Raw genomic sequence first — 24,002 nt, forward strand, 5'->3', positions numbered from 1 at the left:
CTCTTCAGCCACCAACGGGATCTTTGTTAACAGTAAAAGTAACAAAATGAAATGTTAGATAATGCTGACACTAGGCTTCATAAACAGCCTCAATAAGTGTGTTATGGTAGACTGGCCTTCAACAGCTTAAGTAACAGTCACACTTGTGGACTAAACAAGTTATCCCTCCAGTTTAAGTACATCTATCCTGGAGGCAGTTTATTAAAATTCAAACAAATCTTGTTCTTCACTGTAGCTGCCATTTCTTTTCCTCAGAGGTGCATATTAATTCTCAGCTGAATAGGTGGCTCCTTCTTCCTTCCTCCCCAGGAAGGGATAAAGAAGATTCTCTTCCTTGATCAGTTCTGGGTTAATTAGTGGTATATTAGTACAAACTGTATCAGCTCTGGATAGCTAGTATAAATACAGTCTATTGAGCAGGCTTGCATGTTTAAAGGCTAAGCTATATACTTTTGGTAGAATTCAGCTGAGGATGGAGTTTGCAATCATTCTTTGTGTTATTTTCTATAGTTGATCAAATAAGCACATGTATATTTGGTAATAATCAGAATTCTTTAATTATTTCACATTAGTATGTAGCCTAAAGACTTACAAAGAAGTTCCTGTGCTAAAGACTACAAGAACTTAAAAGAGCAAAACAGACCAGCAAGCTTAACGTTTAAAGCATCATATTCATTCAACTTCTTGTAAACAATTTCTGTTGGCAATCCCGGATGTTACCCGTTGTTTTTCCAGTCTTGCACTATATCCAGGAAAATTCTCCATGAATTCAATGGATATTTGACAATTAAAAAACAAAATAAAACTTTAGGATTAAGTCATCGGTCTGTATAAATCCTAGTAAACTAAACCGGTCTGTTTTTCTGTTCCAAGATCTAGGTTAATGGCTGTTGCTATACTATATGGCAGCTTGGTGCTCTAGTTTAATCCTGCATTTACAGACACTTTCGCTAACTTAAAAGTGAACACTAATTACATACTAAGTCTAAAAGCATGTTTTACTTACGGAATACCATAAATGGCTTTATCAAATTCTAGTCTCATTGCATTGATGGTACATGAAATGCAAACAGGCATGTAATTCCATGCCTGTTGACTGTATTTCTATGCTTTCTTAGTCTGTGGAATGGTAATAATGGATACTAGTAAGAGTAGAGGCTGGCATAATAGGACCTTCTGCTTTTTATAACACCTAATTGTATGTCATTAAAACAACTCGAGTGGTGCAGCTGAACTCTCACAAGAGAGACTTAGTGGATTTTAGTAACTAATGTCAATCTATAGTAATAGAAGGCATGACCTCAGTACTTGCAAATAGGTGCAAATTATTTAACAGTAATCTCAAGGAGAAATTTAAATAATCAGAAAAAAAAAAAAACATGGTAATGTTCTTTTAAGTCTATAGTAAGGTTTTTAAGTAATGTTTTCATTTATGTAAGTCTACAATGTTTGTATTGGTGTTGTCTTGTCTCAGTCCTTAACTCTTAAGACAGAGTTTACACAATCACTCTACATGTAAAAGAGATGACATTTGTGTTTTCCAGTACTTGCAGGAATTTGAAATTCTGAGGTCTCATTACCTTTGTATTTGACTCGTGTTCCTGTGAACAGGGCAGGTGAGAAGAATACAGCTTGTCAGTGGTGTTATAAGCTGGAATTTTGAATTTTGAGCTTGCCAAAGCCCTACATTAAAGACTGGATGTAATTGGTTACTTCAGGTAGTGATAAATTTAGAATCAAGGCAGGGGAAAAAGATCATCTTAACTTAGATTAACTTGAAAGAAAAAATACCCCATCACTGTTGATGGAACGCATATTCTATCAAAACTGCAGTCACACTCCACTCTATTGAGATTAACTTTACCTGCTGAACATTGTTAAATTTATTCCAGTGGCCTATGACCACCATATATCAGCATCCGACCCCTATCTATATAAAACAATAAGCATAAGCTTAAGGCTGTCTTAAAGGCTGTCTGAGAGATGTATATTTACTGACATATAACCTGACTAAAGCCAAACATCATTACCCCCGTGACTGATTGGAGGGCAGCCGTAAGTTAACAGTTTTATTTCCATTCTACAGCTGATCTCCTTGACCATGCTAGCTGAGCTGACATGGCATTTCAAGTCTTCTTACCAGCTCAGTGGTTCTATTATTTAAAACAGAACAAAACCAAAAAACACAAAACAACAGGAGTGGAGGGAGAAGAAGAAAAGCCACCTCTTCGTTTAGCCTCTCCATCTTGATCACTACTCATGGGCTATCAATAATTTCAACTTGGTTAAGCAGCTGGCTGAAGGTTAAATAAATCCTGACTGATGGTTTGCATGATCATAACTGAATACAATAATTTTAATTGGAAGGAGATTTCTTTTTGGCTACTCCCTGGGAGTACTTATAGAGTCAAAATCAGGTTAGAAAAGAAGTTATTTTAGTGGAGAAGATGGTTCCGGTAATTCCTTACAGGTTTTCAAGACAAATCTGGATAAAGCTCAGAGTAACCTGGTCTGATCTCACAAGTGATCCAATTTTGATCAAATTTTGATACTACAGACCTCCTGAGGGTCATTCCTGCCTGAGTTATCCTATGATCATCTGACTCAATGATTGTTCAGACAGAAATCTGAAGCCTATTAAGTTTTCCTATTCTAATCCACATTATTTGCACCTGTTTGGCTGAAGACAGAATCTGGCTTCTTAGGTAACAAATTCCAGGACTAGAATTTATCCACTGGTAGGTTTCATTCCACTGAAGGACAGATTAAGGTGGATTTGTAACATCTTTGTTTATCCCCCAAAATTAAAAGATTTTGAAAGCATTTGAAAGTGGATTTAGGAGAAGCCCATTATATGAACAGGAGCAGATCTCATCCAGAATGTCACATAAATATCATGCTATCAAACAAGAAATGTAAATTATCATCCGTACTCTATAATTGAAAAGTGTATTACACATTAGTGAAGTCACCCATTTATCTCATCATAATCAGTTCCAATAAAATCTCATTTAGGAAAGTTGAGAGTAGTTCAGGGTGGATGGTTATGAGGATATCAGTCATGTGAGTGTGCACTGAAACAGTTTTGAAAGCTAGTTCTCGTGCAGAAATCCAATTATTGCACACCTCATATGAAAAGGTAAAAAATATAAACTAACACTATGGCATTCAGAACTAGGGAAAAAGTGAAGCAAATACACTGAATAACAATTGGAAATGTTTTTAGAAAATTTATGCTCAAACAAGATTTGGAAGAAGTCATTACAAGAAAGGCAGGGTGTTTAATGCTAGTAAGAGATGTTCAAAAGGGGAGAAATCCTCTGATAAATCACGTGCTGATGAAGTAGAACTTGGATCCAAACCTCTCATACTTGGTTTTATAAATTCAAACTTTCAGTAGAATAAATTTTGAAAGACCAAGCATATGCAAGTCTGTCACAGAAAGGAAGTCAAGTACAACCGTTTTCTATCACTGCTGCCCTTCTACTGTAGCATTTTAGATAAAATAGCCTCCAGACATGAACCATTAGGGTTTTTGATTGAACTTGTTGACATAAAGACATGAAACAGCCTGTTTTTGCCGTCCATACAGTACATCCTTCCACCTGAATTGCTGGAATATTTGCTATCCTGGTTTCAACAAAAATGCCACTGACTTAATCCAACAGTGAGATAATATGGATAGAATGTATATCATGACTATAGCTGAAGAAGCATTTCATCAGGAATAATTAGTATGGTACCATTAGCCTCTTCTGCAATTAGCATTAATGATTTTTCTTTTTCTGTTCCTCTACTTACTTGTGCACAGCTGCTCACCTAATCATTGGAATAAACTTACCTTAACTGATATATTATTGTTACATATATTGCTCTTCAGACAGTTCTAATGTAAGCTATACTGATGTTCTCTCTTCCCTTCGTGTTCCAAAATTTACACTTTCTGTATGGCTACTACCCATTCCATTGTGAATACTCATGTACACACATAATGATGTCAATATTTACATGCAGATATGTTTAACTAAATTTTGAATCCAGCAATATCATGGAGAATAACAACACAACCGTCTGTTTGTATTTAGAATGGGGTATGAGAAATAAGGAAACAAACTTCATTAAAAAAATCCAAATATCCACACATTATCTTTACCTTTTTTTTTTTTTTTTTTTTTGTATTTGTATTTGCTATAAACCTCCCTCAAATGCTGCATTTCAACCTTATTTTTTATATTGTGGTATACTTCTTTCTTCACAAAATCCAATGAATTCCGAATAAAGGGGTTTCTTACAAAACTCAAGGGAAAAAATTAACTGTTTTGACTATTTTGTTCTTAAAGATATAGCTAGCCCTGATTTCTTCTGCTTTGCCTGGTTACAGATACAGCCATATAATACACACAATTTATCCAATTTTAATAACATATGAGTAGAACAGGGCACTCCGAGACCTTAAGATTCAGCTTGACAAAGGGTATGAAAAACCTCACTGAAATGTGTGAATATTGCTCACCAGAGAACTCGCTAGAGAACATTTATTTGCAATCTCAGTGTATTAATTTTTTTGTACTAAAAATTAAATTTTAATTGTATTTAAATTGTTTCATTTAAGAAAAAATAATTCTATAGTAGAAAAAGTTGCTGTGAAGTTACATAGAAAGCTAAAACCTGCTCGATGTTCTCATTCCCTAGTTCAATAGCATCTACCTTAAACCAGCAGTGAAAATTTTGAAATATGCTGGGATTTTGCCAGCTTTTTAAACGAGTGTATGTGATTTAGTTCATATTTTCACACCTCCCTATTAAATACCTCCCAGTTCCATCTTGCCTAATATTTGATCCAGCAAGTTTAATGACCATTCCTTCATTAAACATTACAAGATTTTTAAGACCTTGGCAGTGCTGCATTTCATTCAATAACCTAGTACTGCTACAAAGTCAACACTGAGTGCCAAGTTAATCCCTCGTGTCCACTAATTATGTCCAGTGCTGCATCTTCTTGGGTGAGCCTGAATCACTGGGGAAGTGCAGGATTTCCAGGCCAATGGATTCAGCACTCCAGCTATATCTCATGCCTTGACACTAGATGTCAGCGAAGGGTAATTGTTGTCTCAATTTAGAGGCCAGCCCAGGTAGCTACTAGCAACCTCTGTTAATGTTTTATAGCAAAGGTGAAGTATAGCTTAATACAAGCATCTGACATATATTACAATAAAAAAGAATATAGTTGTCTAGTGTTTTTAAAGTCAGTCGTAAAAGATGAATAATGATGCAGTTTAAAGCTAAAAGACAGCTGCCAAGCTGAATGGCCATGATGGATGTCTAAACACCCAGTGTGGAGAAAACCTGTTCCCTAGAGACCACCATCCAAAAAATTAATTACTGCGATTCAGCATCTTTAAATGTGCCACTTAATATACTGCCACCATAATTAAATTTCCAGCCCTGTGACCTTGAGACCATTTCCTGAGATAATAAATGAGATCAAGGTTTAATCGATGCAGATGCAAGTAGAAGCTGTCCGAGGAAGCACAAAACCATCACGATATAGTCAAGGTCAGGAAAGAAAAACCAAGTGAAGCTGCGAATCAACACTAATTGCTTTCTTATGATAAAAGATGTTTATTTTAATTTGCTTTATTTGCAAACAATCGTGGTACCATCGTGGTACTCTCTGACAGCAGCTTTTAAAATTCTAGCCACAGATGAAGTCAGCAGAGGGCATATTTGTTTCCGTGTAGAGCACTTTTTGTAGCTAATGAAGCCATATTCAGTAACACAATGAGATCGGATAGCCAAGCTCATCACGCATCAAACAATGTAAAGAGAAGAAACAACCATCTGCTTCAGGTACACTCCTTCCTTTCCAACACACACATACAAACAAAACAAAATGTAGGAGAGATTTTGGTAGAGAGATGGAGATATGAAGGCTATTTTATGTCCTTTTGAAGTATGGGAAACACAAAGGATATAGTCTGAGTTCTACTGCTGGACTTGACTAACTGCTAAATCAGACACTAAATGTGAACACAAAGCTACAAAGCAAGCAAGTTCACAGCTAAAGAAAGGAGAGTTTTTAGAAAGACCATTTGCTGGCCAGTATTCCTCATGGCATCATTTAACCTCTTCCAAGAGGGTTTTTGAAGTTCTGGTCATTTAAAGAACCAGGCTGAAATAAAGATGGGATGTCTATAGAAGTAGCATTTTTGTTTTGTAGCAGTGTTACACTGCAGTGATTACATGGTTAAGTTATATAAAAGTCAGAGCATGAATTTTCTCAGTTTATGGTGCAGTGGCCATTATTCAATCCAGTAAAGATGCCAGTTTGCTATCACACTGTTCCAATGTTGTATTTTAATCATTGCTTGTACTTAAAACCTCTGGCAATTCGGCAAGGTGCACCCACATACATTACCCACCACTTCTCCAATACTAAGCAGTGATAAACTTGGAGCAAGTTGCATCATATCACTGTTGCATTTAAATAGAGGATCCCTGGATAAAAATTAATTTGCATGTTTCTTTAAATAAAAAAGCTGTATTTATAATATTGACCTTTTGATTGAACTGGTAATGTGACTGTTTTGATTGAACAGCTAATGTGCCCTGCTAATTTTATTATTTTTTATTATTTTATAGACAACAACTCCTGTCTGACAACCTAAGCTGTATATATTTAGTGCACGGAACTTGCTTTAATTCTTCCTTTCTCTCTCCCCTCTCCCCCCCTCCCCCCTTTTTTTTTTGAAACAGTATACAGAAAGATAAGATGCGGGAGTCAGCAAGCCAAACAGGGAAAACTGTGGATTTAAGGACCACAACATGAGTCTAACACAAAATACATGTTGGTAGGACTGTTTCTGCAGTTCTATACCATGTCAAGGAAAGACCATGGTTCTTTCCAAGTCGTCATAAATCTGGCCTATACTTGAACATCTCAATTTTCATTTAAAAAGAAACACTTTTCTGCGGTGAAAGCCTTCCTATTGTGCAGTGCCAGCATTTTGAATTTTCAGTCACATCAGTACTCTGACCTGATAAAAGGAAACCACTTTGAGAAGGTATAAATTTCATTGTAAGATGCATCAGTTCTCACCTATATCACTGTTGATTCTCCCAGTAAGTACTTCAGCTTTCATGCTTATGCCAGAAATGACTCATTTCCCAAATCACACTTGAACAGCCAAATTCCATACTGGCCAGTGACAACTACTACAAGGTAGTATACGTGGCCAAAACTAAAACCTCTCATAACTTGAAAATGCTGGAAGACAAATGAAATAAACCATATTTGATATTTAACATTAATAACTAATACAAGGAGAAGGATGAGAATACAAGGAGAATACAAGAATACAAGGATGACTTCATTTCCATGAATTTTCATCAGCGTGTCTCAAAATTTCAGTCTATCACACAATGACACCATTGATGGTCTTGCTTAGACACAACAGTATCAGTCAGAAAACAACAGAATCAACAAGCTGCCTGGCAGAGAAGGACCTGGGAGTATTGGTTGACAGTCGGCTGAATATGAGCCAGCAGTGTGCTCAGGTGGCCAAGAAGGCCAGCAGCATCCTGGCTTGCATAAGAAACAGCGTGGCCAGCAGGTCCAGGGAAGTGATTGTCCCCCTGTACTCAGCTCTGGTGAGGCCGCACCTCGAGTACTGTGTTCAGTTTCAAAACCCCAGTGGTGACCAAGATTGCAGAGCACTCGAAAGTCACTCCACACCAACAAGATTAAAGTTAAAAAGGAACAAAACAGAACATGCCACTAAGTGCCATGGATTTAAGACTTCAAGGTACAAAAGAACTTAGAGGACATATTAAAGAGAAAACAAAAACAACACACATTAAAACAAACAACATGGACTGCTCTGATGCAATGTTAACCTCACTGAAAGTTTCCAAAGATAACTGGATGATCAGGGCATGTTTTCAGAGCATATGAGTCACGGGACTGTGCCATATAGATACTTAACATTCATATTAATCCTGGGCACGTGAATACACACTTTAGAAACCTGAAGAAGAAACATTGGGTATGATTAAGACAATTATTTCCTGGTCCAAAATTATCAACTCTCCCTTGAGAAAAAGTGTTAGTAAAACAGCCATCATGTCTGCAAAATAATGCAACAAAATCACCCTGAGGACTTAGTCCAGCTGTAGCTCTGAAATATCTGGGTGGAGGCAGAGAATATACTGTCTCAGAACAAAATTTTCTGGGGACATGGAGATAAGCAGTAGTCTGACTTGATTTAGACTGAATCAATAGCATACTGAAAATTAAGAGCAACATTTGTTGAAACTTGTAGTTGATCTGCCTTCAGCCTAATGCAATTAAAGCTGGAATGTAATAATAAAATAAAACAAACACTGAAGTTACAACTTCCTAAAAAAATTGCATGAACTTTTGGCTATATGCTTGTGTTTGTAGGTAAGCTAGGAAATCCACTCTACCTTACTTGAAATGTTTCCCCTTGTCATTCTGTACTTACCAATAAGACATTTAGAGAATGAAAGTAAGGGGAAACTAATTTCTTTACTTTTATCTGACAGGCTAGTGTTTGTAAATAGCACACTGCTCTAACACCATCCTCAATAAAAAGTCATTGCACGACAGATGTTATTGCATGACAAATGCCACAGAGGGCCACTACTGGCAGTTGCCAACTTTTCTTATTGAAAGATCCATTCAGATGCATCAAGGCAACCTGAAGGCTACTGCTGATAAGAACAATGGGCAGTTTCAAAGGAGACCAGGCAACACTTCAATTACAAATTTTTATTTTACATTTTTAGCCTAATTTGGTCTCTTTGTGATAAACAAGATGTTTTACATATGCCTAGTAGGAATAATTGATAGTTCATGCTTCTGTATGTTATACTTGTTAAAATATTTGCATTTAAAAGCAAAGTTGGACTTCTAGCTCTAGGCTATGTATATGTTTTTCCTAAGGAGTCTCAACTAGGAGAAGCATTTTGAATTATAATTGTCTTCCAAATCTTAAATTAAGAGAGACAGAACAGCGTTAACCCTTCACTTAAATCACTTATCCATGTGAAAACAAATTGTGATTTAGGAAAGCTGAGTAGCAGGCTACACTAGCAGATAGGCTCAAGTCACTTGACTCCTCCTATATTCAATCAGTAAGATTAGATAGATGAATAAAGATTATTTATGCCATCAAAGGTTGGAAGATCAGGCCTTAGGTAATTACGGTATTAGAACACAACATGTACTTTATGGGGAGATCAATTTTATAGTTAAAAGCTTTATAGCTTGATTCAGAAAAGCAAATTACTTGAAACTTTGCAGAAAATAGTAGTAGATCATGAAAGAAGAAGTCCTGAATATAGAAATCTTGCTGAACTCCTCACACAAGCATTTCTTACCTTAAAAAAGATGCAAAGATGCATTGTGTGTGATGCTTTCTGTGTTGGGATTATGCAATTTTACAACATGTGCACTACAGAGATACACAGCTGTTTTTTTGTTAGGTTGGTTTTGGTTTTTTTTTAGCTATAAGATTAATATTTGAAAGCTAAGATTTTCAAAAGTTACTTGTTGGTCTTTTTCGTGATGTTCACATTGAAACATCAAGAGGCTGAAGAGAGAGAAGCAACCAGTTTTGCAGACTCTTCTAAAATACTTTGAGCTTAGCAGCACAAAACTGCACAGTAAAATTATTAGTTGCTTTCCAACACATAGATGATCTTTTTTCATCTGAACATCTTGATAGCGATGAACAAATACACAAAATATCACAGTAAACCCACGGCTTAATTCATAATGTATTTTAAAATCGGAGTATTACCATAGGTATGCTCATTTTATATATGGTCTCATCTTATTGTAATAACCTTCATTTTCAACATGGGTGCATGTAGCCAGAAGATGACTCACTTTGTGTACACCTCAAACTGTTGAGAAAGCTCTATGTGCTGACCATGACCAGTTCCGTGGCAGCCGGCTCCAATCCTCACAGCTGCGCTCCAGCACAGCAGTATTCACTAACCCTGACAGAAATCTGCAGCAGCAGAGCTCTCTGTTCCTTCCCACATTTGCATGTTCTTGCAGCAGATTTCATGCCAAATCCCTCTCTTGGTTATTGCCTCCTGCTATAGTAAGAAATAAAAGGGGAAAAGCAGGGAAACTGGCTGAGCTTTTGCTTTCTTCCTGAGGAAACCACCTTCAGAGACAGAGCAGAGGCAAGCAGTTGTCACATCTCTTACAGGTCTGGAATACTGGATACCTCAGGTTGTGAACTGACTATTGAGCTCCACTATCATCTATCTGCATACGAGTTTTTATGTCTATCTAGGCAGAGCCTACAGACAGTCTTGGTGTCAGAGAAAGTACACCTAAAGCCTAGGAAAGACACAGACTTTGTGCTCACACGCTGATGTCATTATGTCCTGTCATTTATTCTGTAAATGCAGAGGGATATGCCTTCCTAGTTCATGCTTTGGGTTTCACCAGAACATAACTGTTATTAAACCTTGTTAGATGGCAAATGAAGCCTTTGGTATTAAAAATAACATAAGGGAAGTGCAGAGTCCTGTGTAGATAAGTAAATACATCACCTAGAGAAAGAAACAAGAATGAAGTAAAGGCTTGACAGTAGCAAGATGTCAATTTCCTACTTCTGCAGCCACAAAAAGTTGTTATTATGTAAAATTATTTGGGGGCATACGAGGGAAAAATTGAGTAAATGAAATAGTTTGTAATGTTATTCTGTAGTCAAGCAAAAGCATAGCAATGTGTATATCTGAGGGACTTGCCAGCAGCATCCCAATCAAAAAAAAAAAAAAAAAAAAAGCAGCTTTAGCTAGCTTTGAAATCCTTACCTGTCCTTGGCAAATATGGACACCAACATGCTTTGCTGGAATTACAGACTTTTTATTAATAGTTTCCTGCTCCACATACTGCACTGAAGATGAGAGAACTCAGTGCTTACTGTGAAACAGTAGGGAGGCTTATTAAATCAATACACATCTGTTAGATAATGGGCTCTAAGTCACGAATGTTATTCTGAAAACCTCTCAGCAAATCATTGCTTGTTTGGCAGTGTTTTCCTTAAGCTATTCCCTTGTTGAAGGAGCCCCTCCAGAGCTGACCATCTATTTTGTAGTGTTCAGTTCCTAACAAGTGTATCCAAACAACTCTGCCAAATGGAAGGGGTTCTCCAAAAATCTCATATTCTCGACTATGCCAGCAAATGACAGCAAGATGCTGTAAAGTTTAAACCTCTTCATCCCTTAACAGGAGGTTAAGACATTAGGAATGCTAAATAAACTAACAGGAGCCAATGAAAACCCTAGTTGCAATGTGCTAGTAACAATTAATCATGACATCTTGAAATATCTGTAATTGTACACATACCTATAAAATGTATTTTAAACATACATTTTAATGTATCAAATATATTCTAAACATCGTATGGCACATGTATTAAAGTGCTGGGATGTGTAGCTCCTCCTTGTGTGACACAGCATGATCTCAAATCTCAGGCAGCAAATGTGCCACTGCTCTGTGTTCTACCCCTCTGTTACAAAGCGACTTCTTACAGAGTCACTTCCCAGCCTGCATCCACTCTTACCTTTTGGCTGTCTTGCTTATTTTTTTTTCTGTAAACTGCATGGGGCAGAAGTTGCCCCTTGCAGTATCTGTGAAATGTTCAGCAGTTTCATTCACAGCCTTTGGGCACTTCTGTAATAAACATGAATAATATTTACCCAGTTAGATCTGCAGTATTTTACCTTTATCTCCTTATAGTAAATGCACAGCTTAATTCTTATCTACTGCATGTGCGTGTACTCAGAATGTAACAACAAAGAAAGTTGAATAAGAACATATATTTAATTGGTGTAAGTGTAATGAGTAGGAACTCATGCAATTTAAGTAAAATGCTATGATAAATGGTACAGAATACAGAAAGATCATCTTATGTTTATGACACATCACTCACCCATGTTATTTCTATGATATGCATAAATTTGGTTACTTCTTTAATATTTGAACTGAGGTTTTATACACATGCAAATATTTCTTCAGCAGTGGAAAACAAAAGAGAAATGTACATACAATGCTTTCATCTACTGACTCATCACAATATTTCCTCATACAGTGGTTTTAGGGATAGCACTGGGCATGTGCAGAAAAATAAAAAGATGGCTGATGTTTGCACACTAAACGGTGAGAATAACATGATATCAATATTAATCTATCCCTTATAAAATCTTAAGACCTTTTTATTTAATAAGATGCTTCACAACAATATAATCTGTACTTTTCCAAATTAGCCACAAACCATCTGGTTTCTGTCCAATTACTTCATTTTTTTTTCTAATCTCTAAATGTTACTGACCTAAAAAAGATTTGATCAAAGGCTGTTGGAATCCTAACCCCTCCAGCAACTATTAAATTGGTCCACTCTGTCCTGCGCTGACAAATCATTATACTCCAGAGCCTTACAATCCATGGTGGTATCTCAATTAGAGATAAAGATGAAGCAACATTTTTCCAAATTCATCTATCCATCTAGATATGATTTTATTCTTGAATAAAATAGAAAATCCATTTACAGTGATTTCTAGTCCATCACTGCTAAGTTCACTGGAAACAGAACACTGTTACTGCAGTAAGTTAATGAAGAGGTTCCATATCAACAGTTTAGAGTTAAGTAAATTGTTCTAAGTTAAATGACATTGAACATAGGATACTCTTCCTTCTTTCTTATGTTTTCTTCCATTTTGCATTAAAGCTGGATTTGTGCATAGCTTTTAAATTGGTGTTTGTCCTGACAAGTCTTCTGCTTAGTCAATGAAGACTGCCTCCCAGAGACAACATGCACTGAGATTCAGGGTTTCCAGAAAAGAAAAGCGAACTGACTAAATAATAAACCTACTGAATTATATTAATTTATTCGGCTTTATGAACTGATAATTCTAGTACAGAGTCCGTCTTCAGTGCTAAAGCGGTTCACAGACATACCAGAAGGACCACACAATTCATTACCTTTGTCACTGAAATAAGTATATTGTGAACCTATATCAGTTCAAGAGAAGGTTTCAAACGTAAACTTGGAAGTGAAATAAGATTGTTTTTTCCTTCCTTTTTTTTTTTTTTCTTTTAATAGCCAGTTATTAAATATGTGACTGAGCCAAACTTTTTAAAGTTGAACAAGAATGACACAAACAATAGTAACTATTTTCCTCTTGGTGTAACTTTTAAACTCTAAATCTCAATATGCTTAAAGTAGGCACAGTTGTCAGTAGAAGTTGCACCGAAGGAACGGAGCAATATATTCATGCTATTTCTGAAATGTCACTTTTCCCATTTTCCAAAATTTAGAAATCCAGTCTATTAGAGAGCAGTCACTAAATGGCTTCAGTTAAGAAAAATAAGCAAGTCCTTATCTTCTCAGAAGAATGAATTGAATGTTCAAGTTCTACAGTTGGTGGGAAGGCTATCTCTTGCAGTGGGACCCGTGCTATTTAACCAAGTAATCTCTGCAGAGTTAGAATGGTCACTTCTAACCGACTGCAGATTTTCTGGTATGTTTTGTCACTGGTACAATAACTTAATTCCTTGTGGCACAGTCTGCAGGATGTTAAATACAGCCATTTTCCAGTACTGTCATTTGACATCTACTAGATGTCTACTAGAAAAAAATGTCAAGAATTTATTTGGTGGTCTTTTTGACCTTTTATTAAAGCATGAGAAATTAAAGTGTAAGAACTTATCCTTTAAGAAGCAAATAGATTCTAATTTGTCTCTCCACTTGGGATACTTTGAGCCATCCAATGAAAAGCTATCTTGTAATTACAGCTCTTTCACAGTGCTTAGGAATTATCATTCCCCATTTCAGTAGTCTGAAATAATCACAATTTAAAACACAAAGAAGCTCACCAAAAAGATTCCATAAACATTTAGATTCCAGCTCTGTTCCTTTGTTTTAAAGATGTGAAACTACCCATTCTCCCAGGGCACATAGAACATGTTGAGGCGCTTAGTATGTTTTAGCACTCTTAGATTCTATTTCAGTAAATCATGAAATAATGCTGAAGATGTCTTAAGGTTTTACATCTTCTTCAGATCAATGCCTGATAAAGTCTTCAATTCACCTAGTTCTTATCTTACAGATACCTCCCTGAAAACATCTCTACTGGAAATGAAATTTGAAACAGTTGATAGTCTGTCATTCCACAGTGACAACTTACTATATACATTGTACCAGCATCTTGGTTATCAGTTTTTTGGTTCAAAGACCTTAGTGGATACAACATACACTAACTTTACTAGCTGACAAAGTGCTATCCTAATTACTAACTAATCTCATCTAATTATTAACTGACAAGCTGCCTATCCAGGAAGGTTATTTAACTGTAGTTTCAGTTATTTCCACTGTACTACTTTTGAAACAACACATGCTAACAGAAAACTTTTTTTTTTTAAAAAAATCTTCAGATCAGATTCTAATGTCAGCATTTAGTTCTTTGCCTAGACAAGCCATCTAGTGGACCATATTATGCATCCCAGCTCATGATTACTCCGTACCACACATGGACCACTGCATCAGCTTGTCACACCTAAAAAGAAACCAATCCAATTTACTTGCTGGGGTTGGCAAGGAAGGAGAATTTTAAACACAGGAGTACTTTAGGTGCTAAAGAAGCATTAATTCATCTCACTGTTTCAAAGTAAAGAACAAACCATTTACATAAAATGATTTTCAACACTGTAACTTCAGTGGTACCTCCCTCTTTACAACTGTCCTAAGATGAAGATGCTGTCCATGATCTTTACTTCTCTTTAGAAGGAAAACACTATTTTTAATACTGGGATTTTTATCTAGGTAAGCTTTTCTGAGACTCCTTCATGTCCTATATTGGTATATCAAATTTCACACCAAATTTTATGTTGTTTTCGCAACAGATATATACAATGAAATGTTACACTGAATTCCAGTGCTACATTACAGGAAGTCTTACGAGACAGATGCTCTTTGGGTATCTTTTTCTCATTGTAAGACCATTAAGCTATTATTCTGGGAGTTTAGAACTAGTTCTTCCAATAGTAATAAAATATTTTGCTGCTATTGATACAGGAGCAGCAAATATTTACATTGTAGACATGAAGTTTTATCAAGAACACACTTCTCTGTCAAGACAACTGATATCAGCTTCAAAGTCCTTTACAACAAGCTTTGATTTTGACCACAAAACTAATTTGAATTACATCACTGCCTAAGAGGAACAGCACGATACCAATTGTGAAATGTATCTTCCTACAGTATCAGTCTTCTTTATATTTAGTGTCTTAATATGATCCATGACTTAAGTCACCTTTTGTACTGCTTTCTGTTTGATTATAATTTTACCTATTAATCATGTTAATCCAATAGAATCTGCCTTAATCAAATGCAAGTCAATTACCCAGTTCGTCAAATTATATTTTTAATGAAAGACATTTTTTTAAGATTGAATACCAATTAGGGATATATTCACAGCTTTAGAGCATGGGAACACTTGCCTCTCCACTCAGAAGGGAGTTTTCATATCAACATTCAGGCTGAGTAGTTTGAAGAGCACTTCTGAACAGAGCTAAACACACAATAGACAGTTGTTGCCTATGCTCAGAGACACAATTTCGCCAAAAAATTAAAATAAAATAAAAAAATAAATAAAGTAAATCTGCATGCCTGTTATCTAACCACAGAGAGGAATTAGGCTAGGTAGACTTTAAAGAACAGGCCATGACTTAGCACAAAGGAATCGAACCAAAGAGAAAGATTACACTGGCCAGTGGTTGAAAGCCTGGAATGAATCAAATGTACCAGCCCCAAAGATAACTGGATATTCAGAGCCCTGACCCACAGGAGCTTACTTGGAGAGGTTTCCCTGACCCTCACAGCAAATTTTCTATTCAGCTTATTCCCCTGCAGATAAAACTCAGAAGAACAGCATCAGTATTTGTGAGCCCATTCATTAGACCTCATTTGACCAGCTTCCGTTAAATCCTAAAAAGAAAATACAAGCTACAGGGTATTATGGAAAAAAAATAGTCTTTTTTTTTTATCATATGCTTAGAGCTAAAAATGAAGTGATCTGATAGGGGAATAATGCTGACTAGCTGATGAATGTGGTGAATGCAACAGGCAGCTACACCACATAGAAATACATAAGGCTCTAGTTTCCACCCAGTTTGCTAGACAAGCACAAAAGCCCAGCTCTAAGCTCTGACTTGTGGAGGTCTGCTTGCTCTGGATACACTAACTTGCCTAAGAAGCTCTTTACAAACTGACCTTTGCAGTCCAACATGCAGAATACCAAAAGGCACCATAAAGTTTCACTGTGTACTTACCTATACAAGGTAAGAACTCCTTCAATATTTGGACACATTTTTAAAGCTACCTCAGGTAGCTCATATCTGTTGGAAATGACAGTAGCATGCAAGCATATAAAAGTAAGCCAGGATATTCTATCCCTAAAGTACTTAATTGGAGGTAGACTATTTAGTTTCTATTTATTTAGTAATCCTTTAAAGAACTTCTGAATGCTCACCAGTTTTCAGCTTCTCAGCTTTTTTCTTTCCTTCCTTTTTATTTTATTTTCCAGTTATAGGCACCTGAGCAACTTCACTAAACCTTGAATTAGCCAATGGCTAGGATCAAACCTCTTATACTGTAAGAAATATAACATGACTGATTACAGGAGAACCAGGGAAAGGAAAGACTTCAAATTTGTTCCACTCCTGTAAGCCTTGTTTTTTCTTCTTGCACGGATGTGTTGATCTGATCCTTGGTCCTGTCTTAAATATTCTGTTTTTCAGTGCATACACTTGATATATGATGCAATCGTTCTGTTGTCTAAATGGAGGATGTCACTTAACTAAGGTCATTCAACATAGTGAGCTTTCAAAGGACATTTTATAAGTCCTAAGACAGTACTGCTTTCATTCTAGGTTGAACTTTAGATTTCTCATCTTAAATATTTAAGTTACACAGCTGATCAGAAAGAATTATTATTGTAGAGTGGAGATGCTTGTTATAAAATTATGTAAGTTATATAAAATTATCCCTTTTATTATAGAGATGTCTTAGAAAGCACATTTCTCTTTCCAAACATTGAATTTATATAGCAAAGAAAATACCAAAGATGTAAAAGACTTGGTCCAGTATTGTAGAATGCTAAATAGAATAAAATAAAACAAAATATAGTGTTTGCAGATAGACCGTATACACAAAGAGGAATATTTCAAGCTAAAGCTATCCTTTATAAATTAAACTTCATCTGTAATGTTATTGTTGACAAATACCTTCAAGTAGTTATCTTAAATTATACTAATAGTCTCCAACCTGAGTTAAATGCAAAACCTATACACATTCATTGCATACAGCTTTCCTGAACTGACTTGTCTATATATTAATCTTTTTAATCAGTGTCAATTTAATTACTATAATTAGAATTACAACACTGTGAATTTTTAAAGTGTTTCAGTATTCTACTGAATGCTTTTATGGAGAAAAAAAAAAAAAAACAACAACTAATAGTTATATTTTGCTGTTAATTTTATCTAAAACATATTTAAAATATTAAGCAAGAGAGCCAACTGAGGCTTCTGAGAGAAATTACATCCATCATCCAGAGCTTAAGTTTACTCACTAAGCTGATTGATGGCATATAATATAATAAACAATCTATTTTCTAACTCCTCACAGCTACGTAATGTCCTTGTTTCTTATAGTAACTGAATTCCCAATACAATATTGACAAAGCGTCACAAGGCTGGATTCAAGCTGACCTCACATCACCATTTTTCTTTCTGGACAGTTACACTGCAGGGCACTACTCCGAGGAACCGTGTGCCCAGTTATGCAGTGTTCACAAAGGCAAAGCTCTCAGAGTACCTTAGCAGATCAGACTTGCACTGACTGGATTAGTAACAGAAAAGTTACTTAAAATGAGACTGTTTTTAAGACTTATGTTTTAAAAGGTTTTAAGAAATATTTTTAAACTAAGCTTCTTCATGTTAGTTGAAGAATTTCTAGGTTCTTATGCAAATCAGGACCACACACAATTGCAAGTGATTCTGGCTTGATGCCATTTGGTTTTGTAGAGATTATGATTTTGGCAGAAGCTGAGGTGTCTTAGCAGTAGCAGGAGATAAATGTGCTGAAAGCCTAAGCCACCCTCCTGCTAAGGCAGGAAGCTAGGAGGCACCTTTACAGGATTGGCACCCATTGGACTGGTAAGAAAGCAGAAACTTTTACAGCTCAGGTTCCATTTATGCTCTAACAATTTCTAACATGTCCCACTGGCTACCAAGCATCAACACTGCCATTTTTAACTGCTTTTGTATTGGCCATGTGATTCAGGATTCAAAAGGCATTTGTTCCAGTACCTTCAGTAGCACTCCCCATGCCGTTTGCACATGGATTACAATTGCTACCTGAGAGCCAAACTTGCTGAGCTTCCTCAGGCCCCCAGAGGTGGTCAAAACACTCAGCACTCTATGCAAGAAGGGTTCAAATGCACCTACTTCAGGTGAGAATGCAATTTTCTAAAAAATTCCTTGGCTTGGCTTCCTGGCTTGAACGTATCCCGCCACTGTGTCTGGCTCGACATCCCACCACCACTGCAGCATGGCTGGCTGGGGTTACTGGCACCGCTCCCACTCAGCAGCGTGCGTCTGTGCCCCTGGAAGGTAAGGAGAGGACACAGCCCCTGCCTGCCCTGCTGCCCGCTTGGACTACTGGCTCATCTGCCCTTGCAGAGCAGCCTTTGCTGCTCCCTGATGGCCTATGATCCAATCTGCAGCTAAGTCCTACTGATTTTCTGACTTGTGCTGTCTTGGAACGGCAACATCAGAGCACACACAGTACACTGCAGCACCTGGGAGCACAACTTCCATGTATTTCTTTGCAGTCTTGATTGCAAACCTACTGGACCTTTTCCAGAGGCCACCAACCCAGAAACACTCTGGCAGCTGTGCTTTTTTCAGGTGCCAGAAAGGCTGTGAAAGTCAGATATTTTCCTGGTATCTTTTTGCACTTCTGTGGATTTGGACTAGAGCTGCACAAGATGTTGATTACCCAAGCACTCCCTTGCACTATTTGCCTTCGGTTGGGCATTGTGGGAGGAACCAGGAAACGTTACAAGCTTTGCAAAATTTCTGAACAAAAAGGTTTGCTTTTCAAAGTTCCAAAGAATCAAAAAATTCTTTATTGCCCAGGACTGAATGCCAAGTCATTGTTAACACAAACTGTCTAAAAATACAGCCATCTTGAACAAGTGCAGTTATCTCCAGGATTTTGTAGAATTTAAATATCCTGAATGTCCTTTTTTGAGGTCTTGAACTCATCGTTCTCTGAAAATACACTGATGATAAATGAAAAAAAAAGCACTGTTTACACATCATCTGCTATATTTTGAAGAAGGATGGTGTGTACAGCAAAGCCTCATACAGCTTCTCTCCAAAGGAATCTTAATCTGTAAATAATATTCAGCTCAGTATCACAGCAGTTTTTGCTTATTTTTCAAGTGTACGTTAAATTGCAGTGGTTTTGTCCCTCATCAGAGCTGACTGTTTAAGCAGCATAACACACTTTTTGAAGCCATAACTGCTGAGATCAGCAAGTAGTTATATTTTCACATCACAAAAGATACGGAAGAAATCATAACACAGATACAGAAAATAAAGGCTATTACAGTATATAATTAACACAAACAGTCTCTAGGTTTACCTGTCAAATACAGCGACAATACAATAAATTTCTGTTTTAATTAGCCGTGTTAGCCCTGGCACAATGAGGCACACATTTTTGTAGGATTAGCACACACCAAACCCACTCTGAATTCCAATTTTCTTAATCACATTTTAATTTTCTGACCAACAGTCCCCAACCCATCCAGGTTCCTAACAATTACATTCTTCTTTCTGAAAGTTGTTTTCTCAGTCAGTTAAAATGAGTGAAAATTGTTGGCACCTGTACGTGCTCTTGCAACTCATTAGCAGGTTTAGGTTAAAGCAACTTTATTGCTCAGCAGTGTCAAACTTCAAGCCATGCTGTTTTTAACCCTACTGCTCACCTATTATCCTCAATTTTTCACAGGATCCAGTTCTAGTCTATACAGCTCTGAGATCCTTCCCGTCTGCTGCCCTTTCCACCACCCCACCATTCCGGGGATGTGCAGTTGGCTGCTGCTTCAGGAGCTGATTGGTACACATGAAAATGAGAAATCTACTTAAAGCTTAGCTAGTAGTACTGCTGTACTCGAAGTCTCCCCAAATGATTCCAATGTCTCATTTGCATCACCTGGTTAATTTTCTCTTCAACTCTTTCCAACAGAAACACCTCTCTAAATTTGGATGAACGATCTCAACCTTATCCTAGGCTGATTACCCTGCTCTTGCATTAACATCTTAAAGTAGTTTGGCTTCCCAAGTAACCATCATGCACCAAAACCTCACCTGCGCTTGCTCCCTTGAGCTGACTGTTCCTGCCATTACAGATGACATCTGGACAAATTTATCTGGTACAAAAGGATATTTCCATCCCTCTTTAACCCTGATTGAAAATAATTAAACTGCACGATTCTCTTGAGCCCATGGCGACTTAGCAGAAGAGTTTTGCATTTCCATGCAGCCCTCCTGGAGAAGCAGTGCCTGACTAATTTTGTGCATGTGAGTACATGAGTGTGTTAAGAGTTCCATTCACATCAGTCAGACTACTTACATGCTTTGGATTAATTATACATTTAAGGCAGATTTGCCAGTGATTACCATTAATTGCAACTGCAATGAGTTAGCAGTCCTTCCATCATAGTTAGCAGAAGTGCATATGGCTCATTCTTCATTAGTTTTTTCCTTTTTATTGAAGCCAAATGACCTCCCTGAATTCTTAATTTCAAATAGAAGCTAACATAAGCCATAGTGTCTCAAGACACATCTGTGCTACTGCAGTCAAGTCTTATGGATTCCAGAGATGCACTGTTTAGACTGGCAATACAGGTGATGCTTCCTAGGCTTTGACACCTTGTCATGAAATAAAGAGACCATAGAGATTTCCAAACTGCATTAGAGAAGTATGCTGCTTAGATGCCTTTTATCTGGAGCGGCTAAAATAGTAGCGTTAGCTGACTTCACAGGTATATCAACATTTCAGCCCATGCTAAGCAGATATGGTGTACAGCACCTGTTTTAGGGAAATAATAGCTTGGTTGGGGAATCTTATTGGAGACAAATACAAATCAGAGATCTGCTGTAATATAGCAGGCTCTTTACTCCAAACATAATGGAAAATAAATTAAAATAATATTATGTTTTTATCACGTGTCTTCTATTCTAAATTCAATTTAAAGGAATGTGTCTTAGTGCTAATAGTTCTAATTTTTGCAAAGCACTGTCTTTATTCAGCAAATGCATATGGTGGAGGTGGAGTGAGAGGAAGGAACAAGGAAAGAAATGCTTGGCTAATAGTGATATTAAGAGATATAGACTTTTGGGAGTCAAGTCAATTTCCTTCATGATTGATCATAATCAAGTACAATAACTGCCAGTTAAATACCACTCCGAGAGGGCTCAGTGCTGTAAGCCAACATCAGTAATGCTCAGCTTGAGCTATCATCCCAACTGTTGTTAACAGGGAGACTGCCACAGCCCAGGTTTTGCATGGAATGGTCCTAAACCATGAGCAAACAAACAAGGAGATGGGGAATTACCTCATTAGCACAATCCTATGCTTTACAGCCTGATACTTTGCTGTGGATCCATCACTGAGGGCACCATGTATTCTGAGATGTAACGAGGAAAAATACTGAGGTTTATTTTTAGTAAGCCCTTATTAAAAAGGTGCTATTATTTCTTGCCTTGTCCTTGAAGCCTGATTTCCTGTCACAAGATAGCTACTTTTAATGTGCGAAAATTTTACTGGCTGAACATTGATTGCTATTCTGGCAGTTTTTATAATGGCATTCGAAAATGATCAAATAAGTAGCTCAAGAAAGGATGGAGAGAGTTGCACCTGTTTCTCTTAGATGCTTTCCTCCTCATTTCTTTGCCAGTAATAAAAAAAATGTTTAGCTGGAAATTCAGAATATTTCAGATCTTCACTTCAAATGGACTGACGCAGGCTTTAGGCCTGTTTTTGTCTAACCATCAAGGAAATCATACTTACTGATTACTGACATTAAAATTCAACTTTTGGCCATTAATGTGCTACACCAGAGTCATTTAAAATTGTTCAAGATAGCAAAGGTTCACCTGGAAAAAGAATCCCCCCCCCTCCATAAATATAATGCATTTATATTATGTTTTAGATGCAATATGTACTGCCATAATTAGGGTCTGATATTTAGTGATTATCTAAAAACATCCCTAATCTTCAGAACCAAAATTTCTAAGCTAAACTTATATTAATAATTATTGTTTTTATTTATCCAATTTACATTCAACTTGCCATTATTATTAGAATACTTTAAATTTTGTTTTTACATTTTGACAATGAAAAAAACATCTCTAATGATGACATGAAAACAGAGGCTAGTCATATATAGCCATGTAGCCCTCATTTTATATATTTGTCTCTGTGTATACGTAGAGGACATAACAAATGAGAAATGTACAGTTTATACACATAATAAAGGAAAAATAAATATCAGAGCAGTCATTTTATATTATCCTTTTGATCTATAGACTATCAGTGGAAGACAATCTTTTATTTATATTATGTGAGGTAAATTTTTATAACAGGATTTTCTGTGTCTATCTTCCTGCTCACTTCATAATTAAGCCTGTAGGGCTGTATGGTTTATTTTTTAATGCTATACTTGTCAATTTCTGTTATCACTAATTTAAAGTTCACAGCTCCATGTATGATAAAATATGAGGACAAAACTATTTATACAAAAACAATAAACCATTTAGAGTTGAAAGGTTGGCTAAGTTTTCCTGTGTGTACTCCTGAAGATTTCATTTCAAGCAGTGCAGATTTACGAAGCCGGAAAAAGACTACAAAGCTCTAGTGACATGGACTTTTCTCCACACCTCCATATATTTTCCCCCTGCATCTTTCTCCCTTTATATATATGTATAAATTTAATCTCATTCACTCATTCACCTCATTTATATATGCATATGAATGATAAAGATTTTGCCTTCGTTATTACGTTATCCTTTTTAATTTAACTCCAAACTAGCAAACACAATCAGTCCTACCAAGATCAACTCTGACACGCACTATGAAGGAAAAGCATCTCTTATTTTACACAAAACATTACAAGGTCAGATCAGCGTCTTTCATCTCTTCCCACCTTCACCAGACTGAACAATAGGCAGCAATAATCCTGTGATATCCACAACTAATTTATCCAACAAGAAGACAGGTAGCACTCTGAAGCGCACTGCTGCCTGAATAGGTGCAGTAAATAAGCAGCTTAATGGTAGCCTTTCAGGCAGGAGGGCAACATATCACAGCATGGCATTTTTATAATCTTCCTGGCATGCCTACAGCCAAGAGCACATAGCTGAGCGTATGTTCCCTCTTCTGTCGGGCTTAGGATGCATGTAATCGTTAGATTGTGACACATTGTGCCTTTAAGCAAGTTTAACTGTTTTATATCCCCTCTGATCTACAGCTTTGTACATCTGTTACGTTGCCTCTTAAACTTCAGTCAGCACATCTGTGGGTCTGATCTTTCTGAAGCTCATTGCGTGGCTTAGGTTTTGCACAGTATTTCTTTGTATCTGTGCAGTGTTTATTTGCGAGGAATGCCTTTTGTATCAGTGTTCTTGCTGAGCTAGAGCAAAAGAGCAGAGTTACATCTGTATGGGACATCTTCAACTAGCAAAACATTGAATGGACCATTAGAAACTTACTGAAATAACTCGATTTATAATAAATTGGTGAATAGGTCCCCTTTCTTTATGTCTTTGAGCCCAGGGAACGTCTTCTCCCCACCCAAAAGATATTTTGCTCTAGAGGCATAAA

The 24,002-nt window shown here is 36.7% G+C and overlaps 1 long non-coding RNA gene across 2 annotated transcripts in view; it reads right to left on the minus strand.

Moving 5' to 3' along the window:
- Positions 1-7,767: 7,767 nt before the first annotated feature.
- The window catches only part of LOC118172371, a 59,978-nt gene continuing 43,743 nt past the window's right edge, over positions 7,768-24,002 (minus strand). For both annotated transcript variants that reach the window (XR_004753669.1, XR_004753670.1), the window contains exons 2-4: positions 11,610-11,719; positions 9,957-10,128; positions 7,768-9,402 (exon numbers count right to left, since the gene is read on the minus strand). This is a non-coding gene — a long non-coding RNA (uncharacterized LOC118172371). The remainder of the gene's footprint in view (positions 9,403-9,956; positions 10,129-11,609; positions 11,720-24,002) is intronic.

Source organism: Oxyura jamaicensis, chromosome 10, assembly GCF_011077185.1.
Source record: "Oxyura jamaicensis isolate SHBP4307 breed ruddy duck chromosome 10, BPBGC_Ojam_1.0, whole genome shotgun sequence".
Lineage (NCBI taxonomy): Eukaryota > Metazoa > Chordata > Aves > Anseriformes > Anatidae > Oxyura > Oxyura jamaicensis.